Here is a 25725-nt window from a genome sequence, read left to right as displayed (position 1 = left end):
GTGATCGGCAGTGATACAGCCGGGAAATACAGAGACGAGAAGAGGCAAAACCGGATCAGTCAGGGGTCACTGGATCTGGTCAGTCAGTGATCACTTGATCAATCAGGGATCAAGCAAGGATCACTGGATCCAATCAAAGATCTCTGGTTTTAGTCTGTAATCACGAATCTGATCAGTCAGTGATCAATCAGTGATGACTGGATCGACCAGGGATCACTGGATGCAATCTGTGATCAGCCAGCGCTCACTGGATCAGCCAGGAATCAGTCAGGGATTAATCAGGGATCGCTAGGTCGGTCAGGGATCAACCTGGGATCACTGAATCCAATCGGTGATCAGCCAGGGATCCGCCAGGGATCACTAGTTCGGCCAGGGATCAACATGTGATCACTAGATCAAGCTGAGATCTCTGGATCCAGTCAGTAATCACCGGATCCGATCGGTCAGTGATCAACCAGTGATCACTGGATCAACCAGGGATCACTGAATCAGGTCCATGATCACTGAATCTGATCAGTCAGTGGTCAATCAGGGATCACTGGATCCAATCAGTGGTCAGTCAGTGATCACTGGATTGATCAGGGACCAGCCAGTGATAATTGGATCAATTTGCGATCAGTCAGTAATCACTCAATCAATCGGGGATCTCTGGATGTTGTTGATCTGTTGGGATCTGCTCAGTGATCTCTAGTAGGATGAGAATAAAGTAACCTGGCCGATCACTTCGATCAGCAGTGATCGATGTACTTGATCAGAAGTGTCTCGGTTCTGGGAAGACGTGGAGTAAAGGAACCACGTTCCACCGGCGGTTCTGCACGGCTTTTTCAAAATAAAACTCAAAGCAAACGAACAGAAACTCAAATGTACATTTTCACAATAAAACTTGTTCTTCTCTCTTTGCGGCCCGGTTCCATCTGATCCGAGAACCAGAACCGGTTCTCGGGACTCAGTTCTTGTAAATGTTCTTTATTAATTTTACTGTTGAGTAAAAATGGTTCCTTTTTTTTTGTTTGTTATAACCTTTTTAATGTCTTTTATTGTCTTAATTAAACATTTAGCTGATCGATCATCAATCCACTGATCAGTGGATCTGGTGGTAAGTCTGGTGGTTGACCAGTGGATCTGGTTTTTGATCTGGTGATTGATCAGTTGATCTGGTGGTAGATCTGGTGGTTGATGAGTGTGTCTGGTGGTAGATCTGGTGGTTGATCAGTTGATCTGGTGGTAGATCTGGTGGTTGATGAGTGTATCTGGTGGTGGATCTGGTGGTTGATCAGTGGATCTGGTGATTGATCAGTGAATATAGTGGTAGATCTGGTGGTTGATCAGTGGATCTGGTGGTGGATCTGGTGGTTGATCAGTGGATCTGTTGTTAGATCCGGTGCAGAGCGCTGTGCCCCCGGCAGCAGCAGAGCTCCTTCAGCGCTCCAGGCAGTCACTGGATTTAATCCGCTCTAATCCCGTCATTGTTCTGCTAAACGTTCCGACTGGAGCCCTGATCCCTCGGAGCTCGCCAGCGTCTGCGGCTCGGCGCCGAGGAACTCGGTTCCTCGCCGTCCTGCCGCTGTGTTCCTGCGCTGGGCGTGCACGGCACTGCCAGACTCTGGTATCAGGTGGAGGAGAACTTTGACCCGTGTATCTTCCACTCGTGCCAGAATAAAGACATAAACCTGCCGAGGGAACGCCGTGTTCCCGGGAACCGCCCGAGCCGCCTGAGGCCTCGGAACGCCGAGTTCTGGATAATTACCACACTGATTACCCAGGTGGAGCCGCGCCATCGCCAGCAGCCGCTCCGAGGGCCGCTCATCAAACCTGCGTTTCAGTGTGAACGTTCAGGAGAACCGGAGCCAGAACCGGAGCCGGAACCGGAGCCAGAACCAGAGCCAGAACCAGAGCCAGAACCCGCCGCCATGGCCCACTTTTTTCTGATTGAACGGCGCTCGTTCTGCGGACCACCGGCCTTTTATTACCTGATAAACAAGCAGCAGAGTTAATCTTCATCCAGCGCTGGCAGGCCGGCTCCACCTGAGGGACGCCGCCGCCGCCGCCGCTCGGCCGCCGCGCTTTTCATTTCTTCTCCGTTTGCTGCGGCGCGGCTGCCAGGTTGGACGAGGCCAACTGGCAACCGCCGCGCAACACAACCCTCCTTTATTTCCCAGGAGACTCTCTGCCTAAATTACTGGGAATTAGTGATGAATCCTCTACAATGAGGAAGAGGAGGAGGAAGAGGATGAGGAGGAGGAGGAAGAGCAGGAGGAAAGGAAGGAGGTGGAAGAGGAGGATGAGAAAGAGGAAGAGGAGGAGGAGGAGGAAGAGCAGAGACGATGAAACAGGAGAACTGAAAAAATTCCCGGAGAAAATGGGAAAATGGCGTCTGACTCCGGACGATCGGGGTCAGGAGGCCACGTTGCCACGGCGACGCTTCGAGTGAAAACATTGTTTTTCTTCTTGTTTGTTTACACAAAGTCCGTTTCCATGGAGACGAGCACCGAGCAGGGTGTGGTTCTCATGGCGGTCCACTAGTTGGTGCTGGTGGTAATGAAACAACACCCTGCCCGTTTCCATGGAGAAGGAGCCCGGGTCAACAGAGACGACTTCATGGTTCTTATTCTTCGTTTTTGTTTTCTGCCCTAAAGGTCAAAAGGTCATCTGAGGTTGACCTCTGGGCTGTTTGACGTCCATCCTCACACCCTGTGTTTTCAGCAGATTTCTGTCACACTCTGTGACCTCTGACCTCCCAGAATGCTGCTGGGAGGCGGTTTGTGCAGACCGACCCTCACCAGGAGGGAGTTCCGGTTCGATTCCCAGTGTTGGAGCCTCATTAGGCGGCCCGTTCAGGGGAGGGACGTTCTGCAGCGTTTTCCACCGGCGTGAAGCCGACCGTCCAGTTCAGGACAGTCCCAGATGCCTGTCTCCCAAGTCGCCCCCCCCTCCCCCCCCCGAGTCAGTGCTGCTCCCATCCTCCTGCCCAGCCAGGTGAAGTGTTTTTTTTGGCGGCGCCCTGAGAAGGCCGCGGCGGAGCGGGAATCGAACCGGATGTAACCGGAGCAGCCAGTTTGGCTTCCAGCTCAGCACCAGCCTCTAATTTGCATCACAAACCAAATTACAGAGCGCACCTCCAGTTAAACCACTGCTCCGCCACGCCATTCTTCACTTCCTGCCTGCTGTTAATTAAAGACAGAGGAGGAGGATTCACTGATTGTCGCTGATCTGGATCCTGGAGCTGAGAATTCAGACTTGAACGAGTCTAGAGGCGTTTTTGTTTCTGTTCTCTGACAGACTGAACTCTGGTGGCGTTACGGAAAAAACTGAGTGTGACTTTATCTGCTGTGATGAGACGGATGAACGTCAGAAACCAGCTGGAGATCTGAGCTTTAGCTTTAGCATTAGCTTCTCTCTCAGTCCGCTCCCATGTTAGCATCTCGCTACCTTAGCCCTGATCCTAGAACCTGCTGCTAGCTTTAGCATTAGCTGACCTCCAGCTTCACCGTTAGTATCGGCCTGTTTCTTCCTTTATGGCGATAAATGAGGTTTGTTTGGATTTTGATGGTCTGGTTGCCGGGTCGATGGGTCGGCTCGATGTTGGGTTGTCCGGTCGTCCAGTTGTTCAATTGTCGATTGTTGCGTCGTCTAGTCATCCGGTTGTTGGGTCATTCAGCTGTTGGGTCATCAGGTCGTCTGGTTGTTGGGTTATCCAGTTGTTAGATTGTCCGGTTGTTGCGTGGTCTGGTCATCCGGTTGTTGTGTCGTCCAGTTGTTTGGTTTTCCGGTTGTTGCGTCGCCCGGTCATCTGGTTGATTGGTCGTCGAGTTGTTGCATCGTATGGTTGTCCGGTTGTTGGGACCTCTGGTTGTTGCATCGTCCAGTTGTTTGCTTGTCCGGTTATCCGATTGTTGGGTCATCCAGTCCTCCGGTTGTTGGGTTATCCGGTTGTTGGGTTGTCCGGTTGTCTGGTTGTTGTGCCATCTGGTCCTCAGGTTGTTGGGTATCGTGTGGTCCGTCGCTTCGTCTGATTCCGGCTGTTGGATGTTCGGTGTGAGCGGCCCGGCGGCGCCGGCAGGACGCCACAGCGTTGGACTCAGTATTGATCCGTCCTGTTTGGACACGTCGTCGTCATTGGAGATGTTTGCTCTTCAGACTGGACACGCGTCGGCCAATCGGAGCCCTCCTCGCACCTTGTTGAGGTTTCCTGCTCTGCAGTAACGGAGAAACGCCCATCGGCCAGAACATTAAGACCACGTGGCCGCGGGCGACGGCTGCTGTGATGAAGTGTGAAGACTTCCAGATCACCTGTGAGCCTGGAGAACCACGGTTTGACTCCATCTGGTCATCTGTTCGTCCAACACTGCTGCTCCTCCAGCCGTTTCCCACAATTCCCTGCTTCACCTCTTAAATCCGGGCCGGACTGGGATGGAATGACGGGAAGGAATGGGGCACCACTGGTGTGTGTGTGTGTGTGTCTGCTGTTCTAATGGGGGAGAGGTCGGGGGTCGGGGTGAAAGGTCGGGATCGTTGACCTCTCCTTTCTGTCACACGGATCGATCGGCGCTCCCAGGGCGACGAGTCGATCGCTGAGCTCAGTCCGTCTTTCTCCAGCTAATGAGGAAGTTTAATCAACACCAGCTGATCCTCCAGTCAGCTGATGACATTCGCAGCTAGCAGTTAGCTAGCCCTAGCATCGGGTGCATGTGACGTGACTTTGTGTCCCCCCCGTCCCCCCGTCCCCCCCGTCCCCCGTCACTCAGCAGATTCCCCGTCACGTCGTCCAGATGGATCCTGCTGACAGCCGCTCTGTGTTTTAGCTCATTAATGTCTCAAGATTTAATGTGTTGATGATTAAACGGTGTGAAAGCAGTTTGGACTTAAACACACACACACACACACACACACACACACACACACACACACACACACACACACACACACACACACACACACACACACACTCTGGAGGCTCTTTAATGGGTATTTATGTTGCTAATGTTTGAAAGAAACTGAAGAAGGGGGGAAGGAGAGGGAGGGGAGGAGGAGGAGGAGGAGGAAGAGGTGGAGGAGGGGGGGAGAAGGAGGGAGGAGGAGAAGGAGAACTGGGGGGCGGGGGGGATTCTCAGCTCCTTCTCTCATCTGCATCTTATTTGAATTTCCTGCTTGCATAATTCCTGCGTTAATGGAGGAACTGCTCGACTCCGCCACAGCTGGTTCGGCTTTTCTGCCTGGCGAGGGCTGGAGGGGGTGGAGGGGTGGAGGGGGGGGGGTTGGGGAGGGTGGAGTTGGGACTTGAAGAGAGAAGGGGGTTAACGGGGGGATCTGCAAGTCGTGATGCACAAATACTGTACAAACAGTGTGTGATCCGGGGGTTACAGTACCCACAGGCCCCCCCCCCCCCCAATGGTGTTTCCTCGTCCCTTCACTGCGTTTTCCTTTGGCTCATTAGTGAGTTTGAAGCTCGTCACTTCGGCTAATCTGAGGGAGTTTTCACACACACACACACACACACACACACACACACACACCCTCCCCAGGATACACTCCCTGGTACACTTTGTCCCGGCTCTCCAGAAGCTTCCGCCGCTGTATCGAAGCACTTAATGGATTCATTCAGCCGGTGAACGTGTGATTTTTACACATGTGAGGAATTTCACTGCTGCATTTATTTACACTTCCTGCACACTCACACATCTGCACACACACACATATACACACACACACACAAACACACACACACACACACACACACACACACATCCAGAGGCACTACGTGACGACCGTTAATAAAGCTGGTTACAGTTACAGGGTTCGTCAAGAACTCGTCTGGAGAGGAAGAGGAGGAGGAGGAGGAGGAGGAAGGATGTACTGCGATTTTTTTAATAAGAAAGGTCTTTTATTTTGAAGTCACCTCCTTGGTCTTGTTTCTGGTCCTTCTCCTTTTCCTGGCCCTGGTCTTATTCCTGGTCCTGGTCTTCGACCTGGTCTTAGTCTTATTCCCGGTTTTGGTGCTGGTCCTGGTCTTGGTCCTGATCTCATCACTGAAACACTGACTCGTGAACCAACATAAACTTTTCCGTTTCCGTGGAAACGAGAAAGTGAAAAATGCTAAAACACTTGAAATGTTGTCGTGGAAACGGAGCCTTAAACAAGAAGAGAAGCCTGGAAAGTGTGTGTGTGTGTGTGTGTCAGTGTGAGTGTGTGTGCTGCAGAAGTGGAACCTCCGTGTTCTAAGCTGTCGGCTCCACAACGTTGGTTCTTCTCGCAGTTCTTCCTCTCAGTTCTGGTCAAATTCCTGCTTGCAATCTGTTAAAGGTTCCACCATCCTCCTGAGTCACCATGGTAGCCATCAGGGAGTGGTGGACGGTAGGGTCGGTCTGACGGTAGGGTCGGTCTGGCTGTAGGGTCGGTCTGACGGTAGGGTCGGTCTGACGGTAGGGTCGGTCTGACGGTAGGGACGGTCTGATGGTAGGGTCGGTCCGACTGTAGGGTCGTTCCGACTGTAGGGACGGTCCGGCTGTAGGGTCGGTCTGACGGTAGGGTCGGTCTGATGGTAGGGACAGTCCGACGGTAGGGACGGTCCGATGGTAGAGACAGTCCCACGGTAGGGACGGTCCGACTGTTGGTTGGTACAGTCCGACGGCAGGGACGGTCCGACGGTAGGGTCAGTAGGGACGGTCCGACGGTAGGTACAGTCCGATGGTAGGGATGGTCCGACGGTAGGGTCGGTAGGGACGGTCTGACAGAGTGACGGTCAGATAGTTGGTACAGTCCGACGGCAGGGACGGTCCGACGGTAGGGTCAGTAGGGACGGTCCGGCGGTAGGGACGGTCCGACGGTAGGTACAGTCCGATGGTAGGGATGGTCCGACGGTAGGGCCGGTAGGGACGGTCTGACGTAGTGACGATCTGACGGCAGGGTCGGTCCGACGGTAGGGTCGGTCTGATGGTAGGGTTGGTCTGGTCGCCGGAGAAACCCACCAGAACCCAGCTGGAAGTGAAGGAACAATCAGGAAGGACTGTGTCCATCAGCGAATGCACCCAGCTCCCCCAACACCACCCAACACCACTGACTCCCCCGTATCCCCAACTTCATAGACCGAGGTTTCAGGACGGAGGCGCTGGCTGACGGAGGTGCTGGCTTATCGTCCTCCATCAGTCTTAGGACAGCAGCAGCGTCTCACAGATACATATACATTGTGGTGGAGGCGGCGGGGGTCTGTAGGCGGGGGTCTGTGGGTGGAGGCGGGGCTCCGTGGGTGGAGGTGGGGTGGAGGACAGCAGCAGCTCTTTTCTGATGCAACCGGATGAAACGGTGGCGACGCTCAGTGCAGCAGAGAGAACGTCTGCTGCACTGAGCGGATCCTCTGACCCAGAACCTTCAGTCTGACCCAGAACCTCAATCTGATCTGGAATCTGAAGCTCCGTTCAGTTTTTCTCTTGCATCGAAAACAGAAGAATACTTCACTAACTGTAGAAGTGTGTGTGTGTGTGTGTGTGTGTGTGTGTGTGTGTGTGTGTGTGTGTGTGTGTGTGTGTGTGTGTGTCACTGATGGAAACATCCAGAACGGGTCTTTTGCTTCGGTCACAAACAATCAAAAAACACATGAGCGAAGAGGCAATTTCCTCCAAAAACCCAACGAAGACAGAACGTGTTCTTTGAATCACACACACACACACACACACACGCGCGCGCGGTGATGGAGGGGATGAGATCAGTCCTGAGGGAGATCCAGACTCTACGGAAAAGACCTGTTGTGTGTGTGTGTGTGTGTGTGTGTGTGTGTGTGTGTGTGTGTGTGTGTGTGTGTGTGTGTGTGTGTGTGTGTGTGTGTGTGTGTGTGTGTGTGTGTGTGTGTGTGTGTGTGTGTGTGTGTGTGTGTGTGTGTGTGTGTGTCCCTGCTGTGCTGCCGCTCTCCCCTGATGATCTCATACACACACACACACACACACACACAGCTGGTGATTCCCTCTTAAAGCCGCTCTGTGATGCGTTTGTGGTCATGATGAAGCTCGGTGATTCCAGCTCTGAATTGTTGATCTCCTGGTTCCGCTGGGTTCTGGTTCTGGTCCTCATTGTTCTCCTGGTTTGGCATCCATCCATCCATCTCTTGAACTGTCATGACTTCAGTTATTTGGAACGTAAAAAAAACAACAGCACCCGTTCCCCCGACCCAGAACCCTAATGAGGCGTTCAAAGACCCGTTCCCCCTGACCCAGAACCCCGACGAGGCGTTCAAAGACCCGTTTTTATGGACCCCGCTGCCTTCAGGGATCTTCCGAACCATCAGTGAAGTGATCGTCACACTTGTTTTCATGGTTTCTGAAAGTGAAGCGGTCCTTGAACGCCTCGCGTGCTTTTATTGAAAACCTGTTCGAACGTTCTTGAGGAACCGGCTCCTTTTCGGAGAACCGGAGCTGCGTTCTCTGTGCAGTTATTTGGTTTTCTTCTCGTCCTTCGGGTTGGACGTTGTTGATCCGTCAGTTGAAGAGATGCCGCCGTCGGATCCGTCCGCTCGCCGGAATGTTAACGCATGCCGCGCCTCTGGTGACATCATCGCCTGCCGCCGTCTGATTGGCCGGATTTGGTCGCTGCGCTGCGTCATTGGTTTCTCCTGCTCTCTCTCTCCCTCTCTCTCTCTCTCTGTGTCGCCGTCCTCCGATTCTCCGTTTTGGCACATGTTGCCACGGTAACCGCTGCCTCTTTTTGTGGTGCAAGTTGTGGTGCAGTTTTTTTTTTTTTTTTTTTTTTTTTTTTTAAAGGCCCTGACGGGGTTCAAACTGCTCCCACACACACACACACACACACACACACACACACACACCAGCACCACTCATTCAGGGATGTGCATGCTCACATGTGTGCGCTCGCTATGATTGGTCGGTAACACTTGCCCCCCCCCCCCGCCGCCCTCGTCTGTCTTCAGATCCTGCAGATCTCCCACGGCGGTCCGAGGAGAACCGAGACAGGAGCCGCAGACCAGGACAGACCCTGTTTGGAGGAGGAGGCGGAGTCTCAGGGAAGCCCCGCCCCTCGAAGCCCAGTGAGTACCTCTCTGGTTCTAATGTTTTGGCTCATCAAATATCAGGTCAGAGATTTGCTACGATGTCAGACTAGGTAACCTGGTTAACCAGAACTTAAAGCGGAGCTATTATGCTATTTTTCAGTCACGTCATATCGGTTACAGAAGCCCAAAAACAGAGTGTACAAGTTTGTTCGCCCGAAATTGATCCTGAGTTCGGAGTTCGGGGGGGGGGAGTGGTGCTTCTCTTGTTGACGTAGACAAAGTAAGATTTCACAATCGCGTGTTTGAATGTATATTTCCTTAAAAGTGGAGCGCACAATTGAGGTAGGTGACTGAATTTTTCACTTCTGGGGGCTCATACAGAGGCTCTGGGGGGCAGTATGACTGTGAAGACACCTTTTTAAAGTGAATTTTGCATAATATGACTCCTTTAAGCGGTTGATCTCTTAATGTTTTGGCTTTATGTTCCTCCGGCTGAGATTCCGTCTCAGCCGGTTCTGACTGGTTCAGCTAGCAGGTTACCAGCCGTACCGCTAGCATAGCTTGAACCAGCAGTTTATTAGTTGTCTTTGATGTAAATGAGCTTTACTAGTCTTTATGGATTTTACCAGCAGTTGAGTTCTGCTGGTAGGGAATGAGTTTCACCAGAAGCTTACTAGTTATGCGAGTACTTATGAATTGAGTCAGTAGTTTGTTTACCAGTAGTTATGAGTTGAGTCACTAGTTTGTGTTCACCAGTAGTTGAGTTGAGTCAGTAGTTTGCTTACCAGTAGTTGAGTCAGCAGTGTGTTTAGCAGTAATTTGATGTTTTACCAGTAGTTAATCAGCTGTGCTGGTAGTTCATCAATTCAAACTGCTAGCTGAGTTTCATTAAATGTTTACATCAGTCCGTGTTTGGCACCAGTAACTAGTAACTCTACTTGTAGTTTTCTGGTTGTACCAGTAGTTTATTAGTTGTATCAGTACTTGATGAGGAGTAGCTATGAGCTTTTAGACATTTCTAACTAGCTGTACTAGTATTTGACTGTTTAACCAGAGGTTGAGTTGTTAGAACCAGAGTTAGTTCGTTGTGACAGCACTTTAGTTAATTTGCTCGTTAAGCTGTTGCCATGGTAACGACTGACGGGTAGTCATTGTAACACTAGTTAGCAACCAGGAAGACTAGTTGACTACTGTTGAGCAGATGTGTTGATCAGGTGTGGGTGAAGTTCTGTAGACTCGTTTCTAAACTGGTTTCAGGACTAGTTTGGACGGTTTAGGACTAAACTCTGAGTTCTGGACTCGAGTCAGTCTGAAGTTTGGTTCTTCTGCATTTACAGTCTGTCGGTTCTCCCTGTTTGGCGTTCTGTCGGTTTGCTGGAGAACAGCGAGCTGCAGTTATTTGCTTCAGAGTTTTGTTGTGAGTCAGTTGGACCTGGAGGAGAACGTCCTGCAGGAGAACGTGTGCAGAACCAGCTCTGGCTGTAGAAATGATCCGATTGGTCCTTCAGGATGGGAATCGGCTGATGCCCGGCATCTCTGAGCTCTCCGGATCCTCCGGGGTTCTCCGGATCCTCCGGGGTTCTCCGGATCCTCTGGGGTTCTCCGGTCCTTCGGAACGTCGAGCGAAGGACGAAAAGTTTTATTTTTGGCAGATTTGAAGGTTTTAGAGGAAATTAATGAGTTTCTCTGCTTCTGCTTCGTCTCAGGGTGATTAAATCCTCTTCATCAGGAGGAGGAAGAGGGTGGGGGGGGGTGGAGGAGAGGTGGAGGGGGGTGGAGGGGGGAACAGAGGCGGCGTCCCTCCGATCAAGAGGTTCTAGCAGCTCATTCTTCTCTGAACCGTCAGACTTTCAGAGGTTTTCTCTGAGACTGGACGTCTGATTTTCTGCCGTCTGTCTTCCTCTGGAGCAGCTGAGCGGAGAACGTTCTGCTGACATGGAACCGTTCTGGTCATCTGCACTTGGCGACCCCCAAGGCCCCGCCCCCCTGTCGTCCCAGTAGGCCCCACCCCCCGGTCAGCCTCTAGATGCCGCCCCCCGGTCCAGTGTTCAAGGAATCATGCTGATTTTGGATCAGTTTCACCAGACTTGATGACTCCTATCCTCTCATCCTGGATTGGTTTTTAGTGGAACCAAGTAAACCTGAAAGCTCCGGTTCTCGACTGGATGATCCTGGGTCAGTCATTCATCCTGGATTCTGAATCCTACTTTTGCGCAATATTCCTCTAACGGCACAGACCTGAATAACATAGACCTGAGAGTTACAATGTCTACTGCTGCTCTGAAACATGACACCTGCTCTGAAACATGACACCTTCCCTGAACCTGCTCTGAAACCTGAGACCTGCCCTGAAACCTGACACCTGCTCTGAAACGTGACACCTGGATTGAACGTGCTCTGAAACATGACACCTGGATTGAACGTGCTCTGAAACATGACACCTGGTCTGAAACATGACACTTGCCCTGAACCTGGTCTGAAACATGACACCTGCCCTGGAAGATGACACCTGGATTGGACCTGCTCTGAAACATGACACCTGCTCTGAAACATGACACCTGCCCTGGAACATGACACCTGCTCTGAACCTGATCTGAAACTTGACACCTGCCCTGAAACATGACACCTGCCCTGAAACATGACACCTGCTCTGAACCCGGTCTGAAATATGACACCTTTTATGAAATTTGACACCTGCCCTGAACCTACCCTGAAACATGACACCTGCCCTGTAACATGACACCTGCTCTGAACCTGGTCTGAAACATGACACCTGTTATGAAACTTTACACCTGCCCTGAAACATGACACCTGCTCTGAACCTGCCCTGAAACATGACACCTGCCCTGAAACATGACACCTTGTCGGTCTGAAGCCCCGCAGCCTCCCTCACAGGTCTGGTCACATGAGATGAAGCTGCTGCTTCCTTCAGCAGGTTCTGACTGGACCGGTCTAGTGAGAACCCTAGCAGAACCACCAGGACTTGGATGTCTGTTAACTGTTCTCCAGAGGAAGCTTCAGAACCCGCACAACTTCACACACTCCGCACAACTGACGTTCATTCAGGAGAGGTCTCCGGGCGGAGCCTCGGTTCTCCGTTCTCATACGGAGCGGTTCTCTCAGCGGCGGACGATCGACTGCTGGGAAACTTCAGAAACGGCTTTTCCAAATTTCCCAGGTGGAGCGCCGACATGGCGGTGCGGTGGAGGGAGCGCTGCCCGGTGGAGGGAGCGGTGGAGGGAGCGCTGCCCGGTGGAGGGAGCGGTGGAGGGAGCGCTGCCCGGTGGAGGGAGCGGTGGAGGGAGCGCTGCCCGGTGGAGGGAGCGGTGGAGGGAGTGGTGGAGGGAGCGCTGCCCGGTGGAGGGAGCGGTGGAGGGAGCGCTGCCCGGTGGAGCAGCGCCGCGGTGCGGGAAGCGGCGGAGGAAGCGGCGGAGCGTCTCTCCTGCTGTGAAGCAATCTGCTGCGAGCGTCAGTCAGATCAGAGCCGAGCGCTGAGAGGAAACACGGCGGCGGCGGTGGCCAAGACGGAGAGTCGGGAAACATGACGGAGGATTCCCCAACCGGGGGGGGGGGGATTTCACACACCCCTTGAAGGAACAGCTCCACCTGCTCCACCTCGTCTGATGAGCTGAAGTTGGGTTCAAGCAGGGAGTGAGAGGTTTGGTAGAAATGAGGAGATCCGGTGGAATCTGGAGGCTCAGCAGGTCTGAGTCTGGATCCCTGGGTCCTGGTCCTGGTCCTGGCTCCAGTCCACATTCCCCTGGTCCAGGTCTGGGTGTTAGAGGAGGAAGATGCCCTATCTTATCCGAGGAGAAGTGGGACAGCTTCATTTGTCAGGGTCCTGCAGTGTGTGTGTGTGTGTGTGTGTGTGTGTGTGTGTGTGTGTGTGTGTGTGTTGAGGTTCTCTTAGTGGATTGTCGGGGGAAGGCTTGGACCTGAGCGTTGAACCTTCGCACATTTAAGCTCTTAAGAGTCTTTGTGGAACCGGAGTCGGATTAGAACCTTTGTTTACGGAACACGTTCCTCCAGCTTCAGCCTCGGTCCTCCGGCTGCTGCTGGTCAGAACCAGGACTCAGAACCTCCAGGTGTTTACATGTTCCGGTACACGGACTCCGAGGCCCTTCTCCCAGATGTTGGACGGATGAGTCTAGGCCTGTCACAATAACCAGTACATTAATCAATGGCTCGAGAACGGGAAGGACCCCGGTCTGAGAACAGGAAGGACCCCGGTCTGAGAACGGGAAGGAACCCGGTCTGAGAACAGGAAGGACCCCGGTCTGAGAACGGGAAGGAACCCGGTCTGAGAACGGGAAGGACCCCGGTCTGAGAACGGGAAGGAACCCGGTCTGAGAACGGGAAGGAACCCGGTCTGAGAACAGGAAGGAACCCGGTCTGAGAACGGGAAGGACCCCGGTCTGAGAACGGGAAGGACCCCGGTCTGAGAACGGGAAGGAACCCGGTCTGAGAACGGGAAGGAACCCGGTCTGAGAACGGTTCTTCTCGGTGCTTCAACCTTCAGTTCAGACTTACTTCTCCAGTTCTTCACTGGGTTCTTTACTTCGTCATTTACTTCCTTCCTTCTATAGGTTTGCTTCCCTCTTTGTGTGTGTGTGTGTGTGTGTGTGTGTGTGTGTGTGTGTGTGTGTGTGTGTGTGTGTGTGTGTGTGTGTGTGTGTGTGTGTGTGTGTGTGTGTGTGTGTGTGTGTGTGTGTGTGTGTGTGTGTGTGTGTGTGTGTGTGTGTTCTCGTATTTCTATCCTTGTTGGGGCCAAATGTCCCCACAAGGATAGCAAAACGTGGGACGCCGTGCCTTGTGGGGACCTTTTTCCGGTCCTAAGTAGGAGAAACAGTGTTTTCTTGACCATGTTGTTGTTACTGAAAAAAGTAAAAGTGCAAAAACATTTCTTTAGGGTTAGGCTTTATTGTGGTGTGGGTTAGGGTTAGGGTAAGGGTCAGGGTTAGGGGCTAGACATGAATGGGAGTCAATGGACGGTCCCCACAAGGATAGAAATACGAGACTGCGCGTGTGTGTGTGTGTGTGTGTGTGTGTTTGAATGATAATGACCTCTGACTCTCTCAGTTTTCTGTAATTTTACTGGATTAGCTCTTCTGCACTCCCTCTGGACTCTCTCTCTCTCTCTCTCTCTCTCTCTCTGTCTCTGTCTCTCTCTCTCTGTCTCTCTCTCTCTCTCTCTCTCTCTCTCTCTGCTGATCTTGAGTCTCCAGATCCTACAAACTGAAGTGTTTCTGGTTTTGACTCTGTGGAGTGACTCTGTGGAGTGACTCTGTGGAGTGACTCTGTGGAGTGACTCGGTGGAGTGACTCGGTGGAGTGACTCTGTGGAGTGACTCTGTGGAGTGACTCTGTGGAGTGACTCGGTGGAGTGACTTAGTAGAGTGACTCGGGCTGGGACTCCTCTCTCGGTGCTCTCACTGTATTGACTCTCCTCTGGACTCACTGACTCAGTTGGCTGTTCAGTTCCTCTGCTGTGACACACACACACACACACACACACACACACACACACACACACACACACAAAACACACATACAAATAAACTGACTCATACATACTTAACACATTCATAACACACCCACCAACTGGCAGGCCCATTAACAGAACACACACACACACACACACACACACACACACACACACACACACACACACACACACACACACACTACTAATATATACACGTGCACACTCTGGGCAGACGTCCACCGGAGGGGAGGGTCTCTGCTGGAGTCCCTGGCTCTGCAGGACATGTCCACATGTGGAACACCAGCTGGTCAGCACACACACACACACACACACACACACACACACACTCTTCCATATCCATGCATCGGTGTCCCTGCTGCTCTAACAGGCCTCCCGCTAACAATCTTTCCTCTTTGCATGTGTAATAGTACCCAGTCACACACACAGTCTTTCTCTTTCGCACTTGTTTACACACTCACTCACTCACTCACTCGCTCGCTCGCTCGCTCACTCACGCACCCACAGACACACACTCGTCCGCCGTACTGTACTCCGTCTCCCACACACACACGTCCCCCGTGCCAGGATGTCTGTTTACTGCAGAGTAGCTGCTGGCGGCGCTGCAAACGCATTGCATCATACTGCGCACACACACACACACACACACACACACACACACACACACACACACACACGTGTGCTGTACGTATGGCCGTGCCCCCCCATAGCCCCGCCCCCTCAGACTCCCTCCTCCAGATTTCATCTCAATCTGGCAGCAAAGGTTTTGCATTGTTCTCTCAACTTTACTCTGAGAGGAAGAGGAGGAGGAGGAAGAGGAGGAGGAGGAGGAAGAAGAGGAGGAGGAGGAAGGACTCCTCCGCCGTCCAGACTCGACACTCTATCCGTCAGGAGGCGGCGTCCGATCGGCCGAGCGGAGACGAGGGCCCCCGTCCTCCACGCCTCTTTCGTCCCACCAGAGACGGAGACGGAGACTCTCCAGCAGCAGCGAGTCCCGATCCGGAAGATCCAGTTTATCTGGAAGTAAAAACAAAATTGAAGCGTTCGGCTGAAGGTCGACAGCCGGCAGAGACCGGAGGGTGAGCGAATCAAACACCACCGCAGGACAACAATCAACAGACACGCAATCCAACGAACTCACAAACAGACATACATTTTCCACCGCTGATCCGGGACCGGGTCCCACTGCAGGAGTCTAACCAGGGATGCCCAGACCTCCTGTCCCCAGACTCTTCCTGGAGGATCCCGAGGCGTTCCCAGGCCAGCCGAGAGACATGGGGCCAATTCCAATTCCCGTCTTAACCCTCAGTCTCAACACTCAAGCTCAAAGCTCAATTTGAGGGTCCCTCAAAAATGAGAGTTGAGGGATGTAATGTGACTTGGAAATGGGACACCACTTAAACGCAGCTACGCCCTGAGACTGAAGAGGGCAGCACTGTATCAGATGAATCGCAGCACTGCGCAGCGTAGAAGAAGAAGGTAAACCCGGAAATAAACAAGAAGAATAATGCCGATGGAAGCTCCAGCTGCGTGGGCTTTGGGAATCTTTTTAAGATTGTCCGTAGGAAGCAGAAAAGCGGTGCGAAGGAGAAGACTCTTCAGACACAGGGCAGCTCTGACGACTCAGGTACAGGTGTGTGTGTGTGTGTGTGTGTGTGGTACACACGCAATAAAAGAAATAATAATGCATTTTATTTGTATAGCGCTTTTCAAGATACTCAGACGCTTCACAATACAGCAAAATAAATTAAAAACAACAGCATAACAGCGATGCATTCTGGATATCCCGTACCGCCAAGGGTGGTCTGGGAAAATCTGAACATTGAGGGACATAACCTCCCTCAAACTCGTCCCTTTGCTCAAAATATCTGAGAATTGGGACAGGACTTGACCCGCGGGAGCACGCATTTTTAAGAGTGAGGGTTAAGGGGGAGAATTGGAATTGGCCCATAGTCTCTCGGCTGGCCTGGGTCTTCCTCGGGACCTTGTCCTGGTGGGACATGTCCAGAACTCGTCCCCAGGGAGGTGTCCAGGAGGTTCCATCCTGAAGAGGAGCTGAGCCTCCTCAGCTGCTCCTCTGGATGTGGAGGAGTAGCGGCTCTACTCCCAGCTCCTCCCTGGTGACGTAGCCCCTCCCCCTCTCTCTGAGGGAGCCCAGACCACCCTCTTCCAATCGAGGACCAGGACCTCAGATCTGGGAGTGCTGATCCTCATCCCTGTCGCTTCACACTCAGCTGCAAACCGCCCCAGTGCATGATGGTCCAGGTTCCATGGAGCCAACAGGGCAACATCACCTGCAAAAAGCAAGGATGAAACCCTGAACCCTGAACCGGACCCCCTCTGGCTCCAGGTCTCTGAACCGGACCCCCTCTGGCTCCTGGTCCCTGAACCGGACCCCCTCTGGCTCCTGGTCCCTGAACCAGACCCCCTCTGGATCCTGGTCTCTGAACCAGACCCCCTCTGGCTCCTGGTCTCTGAACCAGACCCCCTCTGGCTCCTGGTCCCTGAACCGGACCCCTCTGGCTCCTGGTCCCTGAACCGGACCCCCTCTGGCTCCTGGTCTCTGACCAGACCCCCTCTGGCTCCTGGTCCCCTGAACCGGACCCCCTCTGGCTCCTGGTCCCTGAACCAGACCCCCTAAGGCTCCTGGTCCCTGAACCGGACCCCCTCCAGCTCTGGCTGCTCCTAGAAATTCTGTCCTTAAAGATTCTGAACAGAACCCGGAGACAAAGTCAGCCCTGCTGGAGTCCAACATGAACCAGGAACAGGTCCAACTTACTGCCGGCAATGTGGACCAGAGTCCTACTCCAGTCCTACAGAGACTGGACAGTCCTGAACAAGGGGCCCCGGATTCTGTACTCCGGAAGCCCCCCACAAGACACCACGAGGGATGCGGTCGAACGCCTTCTCCAAGTCCGCAAAACTCATGTGAACTGGTCGGGCGAACTCCCACGAGCCCTTGAGCCCCTATAGGGTCTAGCGCTGGTCCGGGGTTCCAGGACCAGGATGAAAACCTCGTTGTTCCCTCTGGATCTGAGGTTCCACTGTCGGTCGGATCCTCCTCTCCAGGACCTGGAATAGACTTTCCCAGGGAGGCTGAGGAGGCTGCTTCCTGGTCCACTGGACTCGGTGTCCCCGGCCTCCTCGGGACCTGAGAGCAGCTCTCCTGGAGGTGGGAGTTGAAAACCCTGCTGACAGAGGGTTCCTCCAGACGGTCCCAGCAGACCCTCCAGCAGGTCTGGTCCTGCCGAGTCTGTCCAGGTTCCTCCTCCACCAGGTGGACATCTGTCCACAGCTCTGTCTTCTGTTCACCCGAGAGTCCAAAACACGAGGTCAGAGGTCAGATGACATGACAACAAGGTGCCAGGTGTACTTCTGGACCCCCCTGTGTTGGAATTCGGTTTTGGTTCTGGACAAACTGTGGCTGAACAGAAGTCCAATAACAGAAACCCACTGGCTCCAGATCAGGGAGTCTGCCCCCCCCCCCCCCCCCCCCCCCCCCCACATGAGCCTTGAAGTCCCCTGGTAGAACCATGGAGTCCCCAGATGGAGGACTGTCCAGCTGTCCTCCCAGGGACTCCAGGAAGTCCAGGTTCTCTGACTGCTGTTCCCGAGACACCAGTGAGGACCCTGGACCAGGGACCGGACCCTGGACCAGGGACCGGACCCTGGACCAGGGACCAGACCCTCTGGTTCTCCGGGGTGAACTCAACACATGGTGCTGAGCTGTGTCGCCGTAAGAGAACCGGACCGCCGCCTGTCACCATGGCAACGGGAGTGAAGTGGAGAGTCCAGCCCCTCTGGAGGGGCCGGGGTCCAGAGTCCAGACAGTGACTACATCTATCCGGTTCCTCTAAGCCTCACAGGTTCAGACTCCTCCCCCCAGCAAGGAGACAGTCCAGACCCCGAGAGCCGGGCTCTGTTTCCGAGGATCGGGTCGCCGGGTATCCTGCCGTCGGCTGCCACCCAGTCCACCCTGCACCCGGCCCCGGCGGTTCCCTTGGCGGGTGGTGGGTCCGCTGGAGGGTCGGCCCACGCTGAGCCCGACCGGACTCCCCAGGCCCCCTCGGCCTGTTCTTCTCTGTCTCATCAGGGCTGCAGACCTGCTCTCAGTCCGGCCCGTCACCCAGGACCTGGTCCCCATGGGAGACCCTGACAGCTCAGCTCCTGGGACCAGGCGGGGGCTCAAACAACAAACAAACAAACAGCAAAACAAAAACACACAAACAACACAACAAACCGACAAAACACCACCCGGAAGGGACGGACAGGTGAGCGAATCAAACCACCACAGGATGACAACAACAAACCGAAAACAACAAACAAACAAACAATAAACAAACAACACAACAACAAACAGTCTGAATCAGCTTAGAGCAGCAGGACGAGACGCTTGACCAGAGAAAGAAGGCTTTGTCCCGAGTGTGAGAAAGAATAGAGGGAGAGAGAGAGAGAGAGAGGGAGGGAGAGAGAGTGAACAAGTGAGAGAGAGAGAGAGAGAGAGAGAGAGGGTTGAGTTTACTTTCTCAGTGTTCAGCAGTACAGGATGTGCAGCCAAACTATTTTGCCTGGTTGGCTGCCGATTTTGTGTGTGTGTGTGTGTGTGTGTGTGTGTGTGTGTGTGTGTGTGTGTGTGTGTGTGTGTGTGTGTGTGTGTGTGTGTGTGTGTGTGTGTGTGTGTGTGTGTTTAGGATGATAAAGCAAACAAGTGACATCCATTCACCTCCCTCAACTTCACCACATTACACACACCCACCCACCCACACACACACACAGATCTTGGAAGGTGTCTCTGTGTCCCATGCTGTGAACTTCTCAAACAATTGAACCAGCTTTAAGTTACTGTGTGTGTGTGTGTGTGTGTGTGTGTGTGTGTGTGTGTGTGTGTGTGTGTCCGCTGAGATATTTAGTAGAGAACTTATCTGTGTTCAATCTGTGGAGAGAAAGGCTGAGTTCATCTGGGATGACTGACTCTACAGCCAATCAGAGAGCAGCTGTAATCCCTCAGCCAATCGGAGCGCGGCATCTGTCCCTCAGCCAATCAGAGACCAGCTTCAGTCCCTCAGCCAATCAAAGAGCAGCCACTGGAGTGCTGATCTCTGCTTCACAGACCTGGACTGATCAGGAACCAATCCAAAAGCAGACCTGGAAAACCTTCAGACCAGGAGACCCAGAAAACCAGATAAACCCAGAAGAACCTGGAAGAACCTGGACCGTCCGGGAACCCGGAATCCTCAAATCCTGGAAAACCTGAAACCTGCAAATCCACCAGGAAAACCCTGGAAATGTGAGCGCAGGAATTTATTCACCGAAACAAAGAATCGGACCAACCAGCAGCTGTAACACTGCCGGACACACACACACACACACACACACACACACACACACACACACACACACACACACAGGCCCGCGGTTTACAGGATGAGCGGGTAACACTCGCTCCCTCCAGCGACCATGGGACTCGGCAAGTTGCCATGGAAACAGCCCAAACTGCGCTGGAGGAGGAGGGGGGGGGCAGACAGAGAGAGAAGATGATGAAGGGTGTGTGTGTGTGTGTGTGTGTGTGTGTGTGTCTGCTTTTATTTGTATTTTTCATTTTGAATTATTTTCATCTGATTCCCGTTTTCAATTTCATTCAGGATTGTTTTTTATTCCTCTCTCTCCCCTGGCAGGATTGTGATTGGTGGGCCTGGAGTCTGGCTCCGGTCCTGATTGGTCGGAGGAGTCGCGGCCGGCAGGAAGTGGCGTCTGGTGACCTGATGACAGCGTGCGCTCCACTTCCTGTACCACAGGTGAGCTGCAGCTCAGCGCCGGCTGTCGCTTTCAGCTCTGCTTGACGGCTTGATGGACCGGCGTGTGTGTGTGCGCGCGTGTCGGTGTGCGTGTGTGTGTGTGACGTCCGGAGCTGGGACGAGCCGTCGCCTCACACACTCCACCACAAGTTCCGTTTTCTCTCCGAACACCTGAAGTTTCCTCAGAAGGAGGCGCGAACGTGGAGAGCAGCTGTGAGCCAGCGGCGCCACACACACACACACACACACACACACACACACTTCCCTTTGTAATAAAGCATCAGTTAATAAGAGCTGGATCTGTGTTGGCGAGCCGTTGGAGACAGAGGAAGACGCTCTGGCTGCCAAATCAGTGTTTTCACAGCCTGAATCACAGCTTACCAGCGATCCTGGCCCAGGGAGACACACACACACACACACACACACACACACACACACACACACACACACACACACACACACAAAGATGCTGCGCAGTCGCACACACAGGAACACACACGGTGGTGTGTGTTCCTGTGTGTGTGTGTGTGTGGGCTCTCATTGAATTCCTCTACAGTCCACAGTGCAGCAGCTCACAAGGCTGAAACATCGACTCCGCCCCCGGGCGTTCACAAGCCCCGCCCCCCCTAAGCATAAGCCCCTCCCATCTAATTCTAACCCGGTGTATCGGACCCCCCCAGGACTCCGTTGAAAAGAGGTTTTAATCTCAGTGGGACTTTCCTGGTTAAATAAAGGTTAAATAAAAAGAAATAATAATAATCACAAAACCCCGTTTGGACGTTGTTGGACTTCTGTCGTAACCCAGCCCCGCCCACTCCTCCTCCAGTGTGGATTTTGGAGCTGGGCTCAGTCTGGTCGGAGCCACAGAAGGGGGTTCGACTCGGTTGTGAAACGGCCGAGCCAATCAGCGCTGCCGCTTTTTGTTTTTTAATTTTTTGGGTGAATTCCGGTTGCTAAGCTGGAAGTGACGCCATTGCTGTGCGTAGCGGAGGTTACAGAGATTAACTTTAACCATCATCTGAAAGCTATAAGTAAAGTTAGAGCCGAAATACCAAGAATTACAACAATCAGAGAGCCAGAGTCCGGCCTGGAGAGGGTCTGACAGGAAAAGACGTTCTCGTGTGTCAAGAAGCTAGAGCTAAAGAGCTAAAGCTAACCCTTAGACAAGCTGGAGCTCAAGTCAGTCAGTCATGCTCCTGCGTTGGGGCTGGTGTCCCGTCCCGTTGCATAGAGCCGACCAGAGAAACCAGGTTTTTCCAACACAGGCGATCTTGTGACTGTATCGCCTGTATTGGCGATCTTGTGCCAGAGCTACTGAGCTAAAGCTAACCCTGAGAGAAGCTAACGCATTTTGATGACGTATTTGTTTTGAAGCGCTGATTGGCTGAAGTACACTGTCAGTCAGAGGAGGAACCGACGCCCCCTGCTGGAGCTTCTATGGCTCCTGTCCAGACTGAGCCCAGCTCCACAATTCCAGACTGGAAGAGCTTTTAATAGAAAAGGCTCGGGAGTTTAGAAAAGACCGACATCTCTTTATCTCCTTCATCGACCTCAGGGCTGCATTTGACACCGTGGACCGTGGATCTCTCTGGAACATCCTTCAGTCCCTTGGAGTCCCAGCCAAAATCATCTCACTCTTCACGCAGCTCTATCAGGGAGCGGAAAGCTGTGTGCGAGTGACTGGTCGAGACTCTGAGTGGTTCCCCATTAACAGCGGGGTAAGGCAGGGCTGTGTGGCCGCTCCGGAACTTTTTCACTGTGTCATAGACCATCTGATGTCACCAGTCTGTGAGCGTATTCCTGGGGTGTCACTTGGTAACTTCACCCTCAAGGACCTTGAATACGCCGATGATACCACCCTGTTCAGTGAGACTGCCGATCAGCTCCAGGAAGCTCTCAGTGTGCTCGACGAGGAGTCCAAACAGCGAGGCCTAAAGATAAACTGGTCCAAGACCGAGCTCATGCATGTAGGAGATGCACCTGACCCACCACCCCTTCTTTTTGAAGGTACACCTGTCCACTTTGTCTTTACATTTAAATATCTGGGCTCAACAGTTTCCAACACCGGTGATCTCAAAACAGAGACTGACCGACGCCGCGCCCTTGCAGCCTCCGTCATGCAGTCCTTATGGAGACCTTTGTGGCGACACCAGCACATATCCAGAGCAACACAGCTCAGGGTTTACATCGCTTCAGTGATTTCTGTACTCCTGCATGGCTCTGAAACCTGGCCGCTGAACGACACTGTCGGCCAGGCTCGATGGTTTTGACAGCAAGGCCCTCAGGAGGATGGAAGGTATCACCTGGAGCCAGCATGTCACAAATCAGACTGTTAGAGACCGAACGCAACAGTCCCCAGTATCACGCCTCGCAGCAGTGCGCAGAGTGCGCTGGTATGGCCACATCATGCGACTGTCCTCAGAACATCCAACAAGCTACATTCTGGCCTTTAATCCTCAACAAGCCGGCTGGAGACGACCCCGAGGTGCTCCTCGCCCCCGCTGGCTGCATGGAACGCCCAGGATCTGAAGGCCTGTAATGTGACCCTGGCACAAGCACAACATCTCGCCCGCGACAGACCCAAATGGAGAGACCTGGTGGCCTTGGTTGGCTCTACGCGCCCTGAAGTGCAAGAGGACTAAGTAGGTCCTAAGTATCCAGACTGAGCCCAGCTCCACAATCCAGACTGGAAGAGGAGTGGGCGGGGCCAGGTTACCGGGCTATCCAGATGTCTTTATCGCACACAGCGTGACAAGCTGGTTCTTTCTGGTTTTGTCTGGTTCTGGATGGTTCTAGGCCGGTTCTGGCCGGTTCTGGCTGGCTGTACCTAGTTCTGTCTAGGCTTGTTCCAGGCTGGTTCTGGTTGGTTCTTGGCTGGTTTTGGCCGGTTCTTTCTGGTTCTGGCTGGTTCTGGTCTCCACATGTGTTCCACTGCTGGATCGGGCCGGCTGGAGGCAGAACCGGGCTTTTTTTCTCTTCTCACTCCCACGTTCTGTAAACAGCCGCCGTTGCGTAAGACCTTCGAGCTTCATCTGGTCTCGGTGGAACGGTTCCAGCCGAGCCTCCTCACCTGCAGCTCCGGTTCTCTGTTCTCTCTCACTCTGGGAAACTCTTCAGCTCAGTAATCCTGAAAATATGTGGAACCGAACGCATCCGGAGTGTCGCCAGGGGAGGAATTCACTGCTTCTGGTTCTGCTGCGGACCATGTTTGGCCCGGGACACCTCTAGAACCGGGACACTCGCAGCGTTTTCAGCTCTGGGTTTTCATCTGTTCCGTTGTTCTGTCATTGAAGCTTTTTGGTGAGAACAGAACGTTTTCCTCTTAATGCAGAACCTGAGCAGGAAGAACCGGATCAGAACACGGGGCGTTCTGTACGAACAGCTGAGTTCTTTTTCCACGCTCTGAAGAGACCAATCAGAAACTAGCTTCACTGTAAAGGTCAGGAAAACTAACATGACGGAACATTTAGAACTCCAGGAAATGTGTGTGACGTTCCACTGAGAACGTTCCCTCACGGGTTCCTGAAGTGCCGCTGAAAGAGTCTGTTCTGAGGCCAGTGTGTGTTCTGCTAGCTGAGCCGAGCAGCTGCCGTTGTTCTAGAGGAGAACCACAGACTGGATCAAAGGCTGGAACGTGGGTCTGACTCGCCCTCCTGTCGTGTGCTGCTCTCTGATTGGCCCTCCTGTCTTCTGCTGCTCTGTGATTGGCCCTCCTGTCGTGTGCTGCTCTCTGATTGGCCCTCCTGTCGTCTGCTGCTCTCTGATTGGCCCTCCTGTCGTCTGCTGCTCTCCGATTGGCCCTCCTGTCGTCTGCTGCTCTCTGATTGGCCCTCCTGTCGTCTGCTGCTCTCTGATTGGCCCTCCTGTCGCCGCGGCCTCGGCTCCGCTCCGCCGTTGCTCCGCTCTTGGCTCGGTGCTGAGTCGGAGCGTTCCGCTGAGGCGCCGCGCCGCCGGGAGCTCGGGATCGAACCTCCATCGAACGTCTGGTGTCAGTGACGGAGAAACACACCGGGAACAACAGTCTCAACTGCTCTACACCCGAAAACACCCACACCCGGAACCTGCACCGGTCCCCGGTTTGATTCCTCGCCTGACTCTAAACCATGAGGCCCCACAATGCATCACTCACAGTCCGTCAGTGGTACGCTTCCACATCCGGTGTGTGTGTGTCTGTGTGTCTTTGTGTGTGTGTGTGTGTGTGTGTGTGTGTGTGTGTGTGTGTGTGTGTGTGCGCGTAGGTGTGTGTGTCTAATCAGATTACCTCTGGTCTCAGATCAGGTATCAGAGTCGCTTCGTGATGAGATTTAAATTAATTCAGCCTGAGATGAGCTGCTCCTTTATCTGGCCTCCACCCCTCCATCCCTCCTCCATCCCTCCTCCATCCCTCTATCCCCCCTCCTCCTCCTCCATCCCTCCTCCATCCCTCTATCCCCCCTCCTCCTCCTCCATCCCTCCTCCATCCCTCTATCCCCCCTCCTCCTCCTCCATCCCTACTCCATCCCTCCTCCTCCTTCGTCCCTCCTCCATACCTCCTCCATGGTGCTGGTGCACGGTGCTGGTGCACGGTGCTGGTGCACGGTGCTAGTGCTTGTGCACAGTGCTGGTGCACGCCACGGTGTTCAGGACTCTCTTCTTCAGGCTCATTTTTCTGTGAACCAAAACACCACAAACCATCCAGAAACCATTCTGGAGCAGCTCTACTGCCCCCTGCAGGCTCTACTGCCCCCTGCAGGCTCTACTGCCCCCTGCAGGCTCTACTGCCCCCCTGCAGCCTCTACTGCCCTCTGCAGGCTCTACTGCCCCCTACAGCCTCTACTGCCCCCTGCAGGCTCTACTGCCCCCTGCAGGCTCTACTGCCCCCTGCAGGCTCTACTGCCCCCTGCAGCCTCTACTGCCCCCTGCAGGCTCTACTGCCCCCTGCAGCCTCTACTGCCCCCTGCAGGCTCTACTGCCCCCTGCAGCCTCTACTGCCCCCTGCAGGCCATCCTTCACGTCGTTCGTCCTCCTCGTCTTCGTCCTTCGGGTTGCTGTTTGTCCTTCTTGTCGTTCGTCCTCCTCGTCTCTCATGGCCACCCTCTTCACCGTGGTTGCTTTTAGTTTTCTTCTTTCTTTCTCCTCCTCCTTCTTCACCTCGTCTGCCTGATCTATCCTTCATATTCCCTCCTTTCTTTATTTTCATCCTCTTCCTTCCTTCACCTCCTCATCTAATCTCTCTCCTTCCATCATTTCCTCATTAATTCCTTCCCTCCTTCCTCCTCCTCCTATCTCTCTTCTTAATTTCCCTCTTAAATCCTCCTCCCCCTCTTCCCCTCTTCCCTCTGTCTTTATCTCCTCCCACTCACCCCATCCTCACCCCCCGACACACACACACACACACACACACACACACACACTCCCGGTGTCGCTCTTCTTTAGCAAAACATTTAACCAAATGGA

The 25725-nt window shown here is 53.5% G+C and overlaps 1 protein-coding gene across 5 annotated transcripts in view; it reads left to right on the top strand.

The window, feature by feature from the left end:
• The window catches only part of zhx2b (zinc fingers and homeoboxes 2b), a 41798-nt gene that overhangs the window by 5727 nt on the left and 10346 nt on the right, over nt 1-25725 (top strand). For 2 of the 5 annotated variants that reach the window (XR_003934026.1, XM_030121162.1), the window contains exons 2-3: nt 8912-9028; nt 20170-20289. The gene's annotated coding sequence lies outside the window, so the exon portion shown is untranslated. Of the gene's footprint in view, nt 1-8911; nt 9029-16102; nt 16122-20169; nt 20290-25725 lie in introns of those variants that run through there. The other 3 variants (XM_030121164.1, XM_030121163.1, XM_030121165.1) reach the window with 3 other exon arrangements.

This window comes from Salarias fasciatus, chromosome 22, assembly GCF_902148845.1.
Source record: "Salarias fasciatus chromosome 22, fSalaFa1.1, whole genome shotgun sequence".
Taxonomy (NCBI): domain Eukaryota; kingdom Metazoa; phylum Chordata; class Actinopteri; order Blenniiformes; family Blenniidae; genus Salarias; species Salarias fasciatus.
The sequence above is the reverse complement of the archived record's forward strand: the minus strand, read 5'-3'. Positions and strand labels throughout refer to the sequence as shown.